We start from the raw sequence: 13,787 nt of genomic DNA on the forward strand, positions 1-13,787 counted from the left end.
GACAAATGATACTATTTACAGTGGTGGCAGAGAGTTTGGGGGGGCGCGAAACATTTACGTCTTCCTTGGGGGGGCGTGACAGAAAATAATTGAGAAGCATTGGTTTATGGTAATGTTTTGAACTACCAATGTGCTATGCTTGTGCTGCATTTCACCAGTCAGTAAAATGACATTTCTGTATCTGTACACGAGCTCTGTTTTCTTGTAGTCTTCTATTTATCGGTGCTAAAATTATTAATAATTTAAATTTTAAATAATTTTCCCTAGATTTTACAAGTAAATTTGGGGTGCGCATTATACACGGGTGCACCTTATATTCGGGAAATTACGGTCAAAAGTGTATCACTGAGTGACACGGGTCACCAGGTCTGCCTCACACTCCTGAGCTCAAGAGTTCCATCCCTGGATCTGGCCTTTCTTTAGAATAGATTGCTAATATCCTCAGGCCTACGCGAGTTTTTTCTGGGTACTCCAGTTTCCTCCGACATCAAAAGAGTTAATATTATGTTGATAGAAAACTAATTTTATTTGCTGGCCATATAGCCTCAGAGAGCTATTGTAACCACAAACCCATATACATTTATAATCAGCTCATATTATTACTTCTACAAAAGAAAATAAATGATACTTGGTTTTGAAATCAAAAGCCAGTAAAATGATCACCAATATCCCCCAAGAGGTGCAGGATGAAGTGGCTGGGGAGAGGGAAGTCTGGACTTCCCTGCCTAAGCTGTTGCCCCCGCAACCCGACCTTTGATAAGCGAGAGAAAATGGATGGATGGATGGATGGATGGATGGATGGATGGATGGATGGATGGATGGATGGATGGATGGATGGATGGATGGATGGATGGATGGATGGATGGATGGATGGATGGATGGATGGATGGATGGATTAAAAAATGCAGACTGGAAACAGAAAACATATGCTGGCAATATTTAAAGGTTTTTAAAATAGACAACAATGCACAATTTCGGTACTCGCACTTTAGCAAGAAACATGAAGTCATAGCACTGGATTCTAAGGGCCACACAAAATGACATGGTAGCCCAGACTTGGCCCCTAGGCCTTGAGTTTGAAAGCCGTGCTCTAACCTGTTCCTTGGTGTTATAATGGTCATGCGTGTTAAAGGTTTTTTGTTTATATGACCTTTATAATTGGCGTGCAATCAGTTCAGGATGTGCCCCACCTCCTGCTCATTGTCAGCTGAGTTAGGCTCCAGAACACTACCACTATCAATGCGAGGATGAATTTTAAAAACATTCACAATATCTCCCTTTACTGTGTCATTAGTAATCTTGCACTTAAAATTATTACTTTGTATCCAAATGTACATTTCTGGTCATTTAAAGAAATGACTGTGATTGAAGAAATGTTGACTATTTTAAGGACTACTTTAAACATGTTTTGTTGAAATTGTGGAAACTGACAATTTATTCTCATTGCCAGTGTGAATGTCATCAGTGTATTTATTTATTTATTTATTTATTTATTTTTAGTTTTTAATTAATAAAATAGATTTGTATTGTACTGAGAATGAGGGGAGAGAATAAAAAAGAAGTACCTTGGGTGAGATTTTGAGGGTCTGATATACTCTTTATTTCTGACATTGGGAAAGATGGAGAGAATACAAATAAAACAAAAAGGAGGTTGCTATTAAAGTATCAAAACAGCTTGTCTAAGTAAATTGCTTTGTATCAGCGTGGCTATTCTCAGTTTTAATTACTAGTTGGAAGAGATCTTTTATCAAATTGACACTCATCTCTCTTTTCTGATCTACACAAAAACACACATTACAGCAATGACCTGAGATTCTACCACACAATAAAGGACAAAATGCTGTTATGGAATACAACCACAATTTATCTTTAACACATATTATCAAAAAGCAATGAGAAAAAAAACGTCCCATTTCATTACATTTTTGATTGCATTTGCTGGGGGTAAAGGTAATAATTAATTTGGCTAAGGGGGACACACATACAATGGGGGACTGGGACACATTCTTCCTTAATAAACACACACCACAATGTTAAACACTGTTTTTGTTTTAAGTCCTGAAAACCTTCTTCATTTTCATGCCTTGAAAACTCTAGTAAAATATGTGGCTTGACAAAGAATGTGATAAATAATCAGAAACTGAAAGTGAGCTCAATTGCAAGCATTTGTTTATTATAAATAATGTTGATAATAACAGACGACTTGTTCCTGATTGTTCCTTAGGTAAATTAGCACTATAGCCTTCCCCTTATTAACATACAGTAAATATCAAATTAGCTGGCATTCCTGGAGGAATTTGAAAATATATTTCCAACAAGAATGTGTTAATGAAACAATGATGATAAAATGTAACTACAGATGTGTTGTAAAACAATTACATGTATTTCTATGTACTCCTGCTGCTGTAGAACAAAAGCAACTTGTAAGATGTGTGTGCTGTGGTTATTATCCCGTCTCCCCCTTTTTCTATCCTGCCTCCCTTCCATTGTTAGTCACCTTGTTTATTGGCTGCAGCAGCTGCAGCATACTGGACATCATCTGAAACTGCAAACGACAGGATGCAATAAGCTGGAGAATAGCAGCAATCTGAGGGAAGTTCTCCATTCACCAGCACTCTTTAACTCTGTCTTCTTATCCTGAGAAGAAAATAAAAAAATCAATACGGGCTCACAGGGCCTGATAAAATTGTATTGTCGAGAGAGCAATAATTCTGAATATAGTAAATTTATGCCATCAAAAATAAATTGTAGTTGCCTATATAACCTAACAAGCCTGTCTGGAGAACTGTTCATTATCCTCAAGCAACTAATTTCATTCTTTTGTTTTGAATATGTTCCCTTAACTTTTTCTTTCTTTCTTTTTTTTTTTTTTTGTCTATTGAAGTTCATAATGTCATAGTTTCATAATTGTAAAATGAGAAAAACAAATCAAAACAAAACTTGACAACTGTTGGGAGTTCCCTAAAAGCTTACGGCTTGTGATCCTAGCTGCCACATCATGCTATAGTCTTGCTTGACATTCTATCTAGGTTAACTCAACATTGTGGATATGAATAAAAATGAATAGGTTTGTTGCTTGAAACTATAAGCTTTTGAACTCATTTAAAAGTCTCATGCATACTCCAAGGCCAAAAATCAGTCAAAGCAGACTACAGTAGATTAAGAAAATGGTAAGACAAATTCCAGGAATTATCCCAAGGGTCAAACTTTCATCATCATAAAACATATTAACAAGTATTTTAAAGAAACATTTTGACATTCATAAAACCACCACACTCTTTTGAGTAATTCCTTGCAACTGGTTAACATAAAAGTTATAAACCTATCCCCTTAAATTTTTTGATTGTATTCTTGATCAGGTCTTCACCTATCGCGTGCCCAACCACACACACGCACAAGCACTCTCTAATTAAATTACTTTAATACCATCAACAGTTGACCCACTCAGCTAGCTCAGCCCATGCCATTCCCTCATTGGGCCTCTTGGCACCTTATGAACCTAAGGGATTAATTGGGATTGGCAGTTGAAGTCCATAGTTGTGTGTGTGAGTGGTACCACACATCTTGACTCAAAACAAACAACTGGATTGTGGTGAAGGCGATATGATGTGGGAGAAATTGATGAAAACAATGTGTTTTAGGTCTATAAGTTTATACTAATCAATAAGGGGGGTATGTCCTGAAAAGAAAAGCAACTTCCGTGTTTTTTTCCATTTCTGCACTTTAGTTATCATTAAAATTGTTTACCCTATTTCTTGGCACATTGATAACTGTAAGTGTTCTCAGTGCAACAGAAACGCATGACAGAAGCAACACGGCTGCATTTTTGGTCATCTGAATAGACAAAATATTATACCGTAGTGAACCGATGGCAGCACAGTGGCCAATGGACCTATCGCAATACCACACCCCCAGATCACAAAAGTCGGACACTAGCTGTAGAGCTGCATAGGAATGTACTGATTGGTCGTGACTTAAAACATATTTTTTCTAACTTTAAAATAAAACCCGATGGTTTAAAGGCTGTAATACAGCAGACACGTCTGCATCATCACAGGGAAACTGTGATGCTGCACACAGTGATGTGTATTTGTGTGTGGGTGCGTATGTGTCAAGGATCAGCTCAAAAGAAATTCACCACCTGGGCTGGCACTTGTTGTGCACAAATATCCTGTTGACCTGGGTAAGACACTCAGATACTGGATGGATGGATGGATGGATGGATGGATGGATGGATGGATGGATGGATGGATGGATGGATGGATGGATGGATGGATGGATGGATGGATGGAGGGAGGGAGGGAGGGAGGGAGGGAGGGAGGGAGACAGACAGACAGACAGACTGACAGACAAACAGACAGACAGACTGTATATAGATTACATCTTCAATCGTGTGTGTCACTGTATACTTTTTAATCTCTTTCAAAACCAAAAGGATTCCAATTACAAAGGGCAAGAGTCAATCCAATTGGAAAACAGTTGGCAGTCTCGTGTTTAAAACCTTAAGAAAAGATTACAGATGGACCATCGCGTGCATATTCGCAATGTGTTGAGTTAAAAGCATCACTCTGGAACTATTTGCCTAAGTGTTTCTGTCAGAGTTGCACAGCGGCCAATTAATTGCAGGTCTTTACAATATGGTGCCGAGCAGTTCAGGGAATCAGCCATAAACCCCCTAAAGACGAGCAACAGTGCAGGAGAGCAACCTTTAAACACAAGAGTGAAGATTAGGATTACTCTACTTAAAGTAAAGATAAACAACCAGCTAAGTGACAAAATAAACATGAAAACATTGTTAGGAGTTACTGAGTATTATTTGAATGCTGGTTTCATATTAAAAATGCTTCTTATGTCAGAACTCTTCTTTTCAATAACTTCCTGGCACATGACTTTTACATGGGCAAGTGTGCAGAGTTTACAGCAGTTGCCTTTTGTAGCGTTGCAAATCTCTATCACACATGATCAATGATTTTGTCGCGATGTGAACACACACATCCACACAACCTGACCTACACACGCATACATACAAACACCCACACCGTTGTGAGTTTCATTTTGAAAGGGCCCTTAATCACACCTAAGATATTGACTGATCAATGACAGATATGAGGAACAGCTATAGAATTCTAACAAAACTACGTTGCCTTTATTTCGGTCCATTTTTATCACGGATTATATTTCACTCAACGTTAACAGGCTCAAGGCTCCATTGAAGTATTAATTAAAATACTAAATATTGATCGATACGTTATCAGGGCAGGGCAGTTGGTTCACAGGGTATTGATCCAGTCTGTGATTTATTATAATATTTAAAGGGAAAAAAATCATTTTGGGTGATTATACAGAGTAATTGATTTTTAGAAGAGGTGTAATTCTCTCTCTTTGTTGTTGTTTTTTTTTTAATTGTACTTCCTATGTTTGGGTGCAGTAGATTCAGAGATCACTGATATCCTTGGTCTTGCTCAGCCCTTGAGCCCCTTTCCTTCCGAGCCCTGACCAATGAGGCAGTCCAGGTTTTGTGTAAGTGCACGATACTACCCTTGTCACTGGGAATAATGGCTTCTGGGATTACCTCTTTAATCACAACAAAGATTAACAGATGGCATGAGAACAGTTATTAGCAAACATCTTGCACTCATCAAATCAATAAGATGATTTGTAATCAGGATGTCAGTGCACCGTACAGGGAGTTGGGCCACTCAAAGTGTTAGATACTGGCAATCAGAGGCTACTGTGTCACAATTACCTCTCCTCAAAATACTTGTAGGTTCTCTTCCGTCGTTATTTGGCAGTGCTCCAAAACACACAACAGCCTGGAAGCGAGATAAGACATTAACAAGGCAAAACGCAGAGCACTGATCAGGCGTCAGGTTGGTGTAACTTGTGAGCGGGTCACAAAAAAGGTGTCACTGTCGTTCTTTGTCAAAATATAACTTTTTCAAGTGAATCTTGAAAAACATTGAGTAAATAAAGCTGGTAAAAAAAAAGTTAAAGGCAGATATTTATATTCTTGGTAAACCTACACGGCGCAAAGATGCATTGTAGGCTGTATAGGCATTATTGCTGTATAGGCGCTAATGCACAGTGAGCAGAAATCTTAATATTAAATAAGCACCTTAAACAACTTCTTTCCAATTAATTCATACTGTTACATACTAAAACAATAAAGCAAATATATAGGTTTTTAACTTAAAGCATATAATGATCTTGAATTTCACATATTCAGGATACACATCATTTATTGCATGTCCGACATCCTTACACTTACAGAAACCCAGTTCAACACTGTCATTGAGCTATGCACTTACCGGGATTAAGAAAGGCAAACAGTGCCAAAAACAATGACAGTATAAAGTAACTGATGCTGTTTAAAAATGCAAAGGCTTCTATTGAACACACAGTGTGCTACACATATCAGAGGAAGTCAGCAGCCTACTATTGTCATGGCTTGGGATGTGCCCACTGCACACGGAGGCTTCCATGCATGTATGCATCTTGGATATTTAGTTTGAGTGTGAACTTTTAGTTGCATCTGTGTTTTTGCCTCACACATAGGGTATAGTCATTCAATCATGTAATTTTAGGTAGACACAGGTAGGCCCAGCTCCCCTGACACACACAACTAGACACAGACACACACACACACAGTCACTTGTCTAATGGCTAATATCTTTCCAAGGTCAAACCTGACAAGGAATTCCAATGAGATTAAGTGTCATCAGTGCGGCTTTAGTCCTTTTCTTCTCATTGCTCTTGGAAATGGCATTCAAGCTGCAGATGACCAAGGCCTGGGAGTAGTAAAACAATTTCCTTTTTGACGCCAGGCAAGTTGCAGAGTTATTTCATACACAACATCCAATTCTAACATTACCTGGATATTCTATATTAAATTACAAGACTTAAAATGTGTTAACTAGGTATATATTGATATTGAGCACATGTATTGATATTATTTTTAGTTGTGTTACTATATGAAATTTTTACAGGGCTGTTTAAGTCTCTAACAATTTCTTCTCCAAATGTATTTCTTTTAAGGTTAAGTTTAGCCTCTTTTCACTTCTCATGTAGATTTGATTTTCTTGCAGATACACAAAGGATAAATGCTTCTCTGAGTTGGCACTGCTTGAATGATTTGAACTTAGTCCCTGATGCTGACAGCTTGTTTAGGGATCATTAAAGAATTTGGAACAGTATTTCAGTCAGGATGATCACCTTATTGCTAAGTGCCAATCTTGTCAGTGTGTCAGGCAGCATTTGGATCACATCATTTCACACTAGATTTGACACTTGTGCCTTTGGTGGCAACAATGACAATTTTGTCATCGCCTCTCAAGTGCCAACTCGATGTCCAATTATGCTCCAGCTTCTAATTTAATTACAGTAGGAGAATAAATAGGTTGATTCAATTCATTTCAATTAGTTCTGATTGGACCAGTCAGATCAAATTTTGCTCATCTCAAGGTGGGAACGAACTGTCCCGTTTTATTTCCACTGAAATAATAAATGTGTCCGAAATCCACTGTTCAAAGAGGAAACACTAGCAGATGACATTACACCTCCTGATCTTTGACACATCCTTTGCATCTTTAAAGACCTCAACCTTCAGGACACAGGCATTTGAGACATCTAGTAAAGTAGTACAACTACATCATGTCCACTCTATGCAATGTGTAAGCACTGGTGTCTATTTTTTGTTCCTATATGACATGAACCACTATTGTAATATCTCTCTCTCTCTCTCTCTCTCTCTCTCTCTCTCTCTCTCTCTCTCTCTCTCTCTCTCTCTCTCTCTCTATATATATATATATATATATATATATATATATATATAGGCGGATCTCCTATTCAGGCGAAGTAGGCGATCGCCTTAGGCCCACAACCAGTAGGGGGCCCCCAACCAACTGCCCTTGCCCCAACGAGCAAGGGCTTGGGCCACCGGAGCCAGCAGCACCCTCAACTATTCGTCATGTATAATTATGTCAGCATACCAAACAAACAAATAACAAAACAAAAAAGAAAGCCATTTGAATGCTGCATATTAAATTATCCCCCCCCCACCCCCCCACCCACTCACACACTACAATGGACTGTTCCACAACGATGGACTGAGTATCCGTCTGTATCCGAATGAGTATGACTTAACGTGGGGAGAACAAGTATTTGATACACTGCCAATGGCAGTGTACCAAATACTTGTTCTCCCCACTGTAGCTTCATTTAGCGCCATTTAGCTTCGCTTAGCTCCGTTTAGCATCGCTTAGCTCCGCTTAGCTGTTTGTTAGCTTCACTTAGCTCTCCTGCATTTTTCACCCCACTAAGCTCGCTATTTTTACAGCTCACTTGCTAATTTGCATGTCGGCTATCGTTTATTTCGAACACATGAGCGAACGTGCTCTCCATTAGAGCCAAAGTGCAGTGAGAGAGAAGTTGAGAACAGGCAGGAGGCCGCTAATGCCTCTTTTAACTCTCTTCTTCTTCACACCACACATAAAATACACAACAGCACACCCTGTGGCGAAACAATGCAGTACAGTTCCAATCAGTCATACAATAACACTCAACAGCTGGTTATCAGCGTTTGCTAACGAAAAAAAAAAAAAAAATCGATTAGTGACACCCCAACCAATGACGAAGAATGTTTTTTTACGGAGTGTAAAGCTTTCGGTTAGCGGTTTAGCGAACGTACCTCCGGTGAACATTTCAAATAAAAGCACGTCATGTTCGTCATATAAATAACGATTTCTGGAGTAAATCCCACATACTTCAGAATTAATATTATAATATGTTGAGTAAATACTACAGAATACAGATTCTACACTAAGAATAGCTTTCAAATGACACTCTCTATGACAAATATGACTGGCAATGAATAATTATTATAATTATTATACTACTATTATATATAGTAGCATACTATAATAATAATGCTAGAATTTCTTTTAAGAATTGTTTTGAATAATGTTGGAAAGGCAAAGTCAGTTTTCTGAATGTTTACTTTCCATTCTTTTGCAGTAGTAAATGCTATCAGCATTTAACCTCATTGTTTATTTGTGATTAATTATTGTTATTTACATGATTATTTGTACTTTGAGAAAGAATTTAAGTCTTCCAAAATGTTTTTTTGAATTAATAAGAGTCAACAAAAATTTCATTGCTCAATTAGTGAAAAAAAAGAAAATTATTAGATTAGTCGACTAATCGTAAAACTAGTCGGCTGACTAATCAGGAGAAAATTTGTCGTTTAGGACAGCCCTAGTGTACCGGAACATATTTCCTCCACACCCTTCTCACCTTTTTGACTCGGACACTAACCACTAAGAAGAGCTCTATACTGTATCAGGAAAAACTGAAAACTCTTATTGCCTACTTTGCTTGTTTAACTTCTTTTCCTCACAACATTATTCCAAGTAAGCCAACATTTACTATTCTTATTTTTTTTTCTTAAAGGTTCTAAAGTGTTTGGATTTGATCTGTTTTATTGTTTTATTTGCTGTTTGACTTTTATCACAATGCTATTTTTTTTTTTTTTGTCGATGTCATTGTATAAAACTTTCCTGCCTTTTATTTATCATGACCTATATTCATCGTTCTAAAGACCTTTGAGGACCTTTCGGGTTTTGTAAAGGTGTATAGAAATACATTTGATATATATTTTTTTTTTCATATCCCAACCCTTCGTTCTCTATTCCCCTGTACTTGTATTGTACTTTGTTGAGTACATCTGAGACTGGTTAAGACAGGCATGTTAAACTCATATTGGTTCGCGGTTTACATTCAAGGATATGATATGTCGTGTTTATCGGCAAATAAGTTAACTCACTGGCTGCTAGTGACGGTGCTAGATTTCCAATCTACTCGGACTGGTTCGCCCCTCTCAGTCCAAATTCATTGGACGTCCAGAGCCTCAGTGGTACTGAAATATGAGCATTTACAGTCAGTCCTCCTAGTCGAAGTCAATTGGACGCCTATCATTGTCAGTTGAAGCCAAAGAGTTAATTTTGGGTCACTACGTTTTAATTACAGGGAACTTACGGGTCACGTCCTGTACATTTTGGAGTATCTCAGTGTAGCTTCCTGTTCATTTTGGATCATTTCATGTTGCTTTTAGGGCTTTCTGGGCCACTTCCTGTTCATTGGTTACTTCCTGTTGATTTTGGGGCATTTCCAAGTTACTTCCTGTGATTGTGGGTCAATTTTTGGGAGAATTTTCGGATAATTTTTGGGTCACTTCTTTGTCAATTCATTGGCTGTTATTGACAGTGCTATATGTCACTTCCACTTTGACAGGGAGGGGGCAAATGAACGAATGTGACTGCGGACACAAAAGTGAGCCAAGTACAAAAGCATAAATGACCGTTTTTTTGACACTGATGTCAAAATAAAAGGATGTGATTCTGTGTTTACAGTGTGAATGAGCTACAATCTGCCTGTCAGGCAAAACTACGCCACGTGCCGAATTGGACACCCGGTGGGGCGCTCCTGGCCCGCGGGCCGCACGTTTGACACCCTTGCATTAAGATGTCATGCACACGTCCAGGGCCATGCAAAACATAAAACTTTAAACCGATGACATTTACAGCTCTAATTTCGTTAGCGGCACAAAATCAAAAATCAACACATCCTGATCTTCATGTACGGTGCACCAACACTGCTGCACCTGTGTGGGAATTTGTTGGACCACTCTGCGCCAAGCTTGGCGTAGCAGTGTAGAGGGGACGTGTCGTTGAAGACATCCTCAGTGCATGTGACAAATTAAAAGTCGCTGTGAAGTCATGCCGTCTAAATTTTGGATGGTGGATAAGATAAGTATCGGAATCTCCTCGGCCTGCTACTTGTGGAATGTTCAGACGTTCACACTTTCTAGTCTCTACTCTGGCTTTGGAGGAACTGTTACATTTGATATTAAAGTTGTTAAAAACATTTCCGATTGCTGTATTAGTGCTGTGTACTACATTTAGGTTCTTCAACATCTCGTATCACTCTGTATATAGTTTCGACAGATGTTTAGTACTGTATATGTCACTCATAAATATGTCAACAGTGTGTGCACTCCTCTGAATTATTGTAGAATACAATTCATTGAACACATTAGTGTTATTGTCATTTTCCTATATTTCTAAAACCATCCACTAGCTGTTGGATGTTTATGTGATCACACACAGACACAGATAATCAGGGTGGCAGCTGGTCTTAGAGTGTCCACTTCACAGCACAGACCTGATATCCCTTAGTAAATTTAATTTGATTGCCCTGAAAATGTCTCCTTGTAGTTCCTAATACTTTCTTGCATTTACCTCCCTCTTTTAAGCAAATCAGTTTCTTCTTCTACCAAGTAGGACAAGCAGCACACCACTACATTGAGTGTGAAGGTGGCTGATCATTGGCTGCAAATGCATCTGAAAATAATCATGCACCAGGCAGTGCAAAATGCCCTCTTTCAAATGCACCTGCTTGCAGGTGTCTATAATTACTAACAAGCCTCCTCTGACCAGCCGGACACAACAATGTGCCTGTCTTTAAATTGCGCTAGTGAAGTAAATAGTGGCCTTATTGTAATAGTAATACCCCATTAAAAAATAGGTGCTTTTCTGCAGTAACAATTGACACAGGCCACTAGGCTGTGCCCGCAATGAGTTTGTTTTGTGAGTGAGTGATTTATTTTTTTCTTCAGGCGCATTTGTTTCCTATTTTTTTTTTTTTCCTATGTTATTGTTGTTGTATTATGTTTCAAACACCCCTTTTAATGCAGAGTTGCTGCTGGATATGCTTCTGTGAGTCTGTTTATACATGTTGTGATATGTTGTCATCATACGTGGAGTTTAAGGGGGGAGCCAGGGGGGCCAGGGCCGAAAAGTGTCATTGCATGCAATTGACTTTCCTATATATGATTTTAAAATTAAGAGTTTTCCCGTAAAATATTGTCTATAAAAGTTGTAAAGCAATGAAACAAACAACAGAAATGAATGAAATAAACAAAAAATATATTTTTATAATGGGTCAAAATTATTTCTTGAACAGATCATGTGACTGGCACCTTAGATGGTTATTTGCTTTGCTTAGCCAAAACCATGTGAGGATGGATATACGTAACTTTTTCAAACCTAAGCTTTCAAAAGCGACAACAACTACTGCGCAAGAACCAAGGATTGAAAATGACGATGATGAAACACCAGAGACCACTGTCAAAATCGTGAGCAGAGTTTCAATTTGCCCTACTAAAGACACTAATTGTCCAACAGAGCCACCACCGGTGTCTTGCCAATGTAGTTACCCCCGTCAAAAATTAAATCCCCCTGACTGCGGGAGCGCACACACACACACATTACCTATGACTTAAACAAATAATTGAAGCCAGAAAAGAACCAGTTATATAGTTTCGACATTGACATTTATTAAACTGGAGAAACTCCATACAGGACTTGAATTACAGTAATAACAGTTATAGGTAATCCTACGAGTAAAACATTGCCTTTTTTTACGTTCAGTATGTATGTTACGTTATACGACAGGAATTTTTTTTTTTTTTTTTTTGATGGATGGACCCTGTTTTAAAACCTCGTAGCTAACTGCATCACCAAAACACGGAAATCAAGCAAATCAGTGGTGCACAGTGGCTCCGCCCGGGGGATACAAGTTTTGACAGGGGTAACTACATTCGCACGACACTGGTGGGCGTGCATATTCAAAGGATGACGATTTTGGCGAAAAGTATGGGTGTCATATAAGCAGCCTTATTTAGAATTCCCCTCAAAAGTGATGGGAAACGAAAAACGCTACTATTTTCAACAATATGCTTATAAGTTAATTTTATTGTTGACACTTTGGGGTCATCAACATGTTCTGCCCCCCCCCCCAAAAAAAAAAAAAAAAAAAAAAATTCAAACTCCACCTATGGTTGTCATATCAAGTAAAATCTGGTTCAAAAGTTTTGCACTTTAATAAATGTTTTTCAAACCGCAGCTGAGAAGAAGAGGCAAACAGACATTTTCCAAACAGTTTTTAAAGACTATGCGATGACAAACAGACACTCCGTTATAATTCCAAAGCGGACCTTGCTCTCAGCACTGTCTGGAGCTGCCAAAAGCTGGATCAGTAGGGGTGCTTGCGCGAGAGCGTGCGTGCGTTTGAGTGCGGGGGTGTGCGCGTGCGTTATGGCACTAGTTGCGCAATATGTCTTAAACGTGTGCATGTTGCCGTCAAACTTTATTGTTCACTGCCTAATCAGTCTCTGAATTTTGATTTAGAACATAATGGGGGAAAAGTACATTACTTACCTTTGGTGTCTTCTTCACTGTCCCGGCCTCAGTGGAGGAGAGACGAGCTGACGCAAACTCCTGCGCAGAAGAATGAGGAGGCTACTCAAGAGAAATGAGACGGTAAATTTCTCAGATGCACAGAGGCTTTGCACGGCAAAAGTAGACCGTTTTACCTAAACCTAATGCTTCTAAAAGGGGTGAAAATGGGTAAAAATGTTTGTTTGGGTGATTACACGTTTTCCCCGGCTCCCTCTCTCTCTCTTTCTACTGCTCCATCCTGTTTTCCGACCCCCACCTCACCGGAGTGCAGCCTCCGCGATAGGGCTCCGATTATGCTGCAGCCTGCTTAAAGCTTTGGAATTTGGAATGCTTGTGCAAAACACAAATGCTCCGTTGTTTAATTTTATTTTTTTCCTTTACAACCCAACCCAACATACAAAAACAAGTAATATGCCAAACTTGATGTCTTGGGAAAATTTATCAACTCAAATATTCTCTCCAAAATCCCTACCACTCACGCTCCTTCTCTGC

The sequence above is a fragment of the Corythoichthys intestinalis genome, chromosome 4, assembly GCF_030265065.1.
Source record: "Corythoichthys intestinalis isolate RoL2023-P3 chromosome 4, ASM3026506v1, whole genome shotgun sequence".
In the NCBI taxonomy this organism is placed as follows: domain Eukaryota; kingdom Metazoa; phylum Chordata; class Actinopteri; order Syngnathiformes; family Syngnathidae; genus Corythoichthys; species Corythoichthys intestinalis.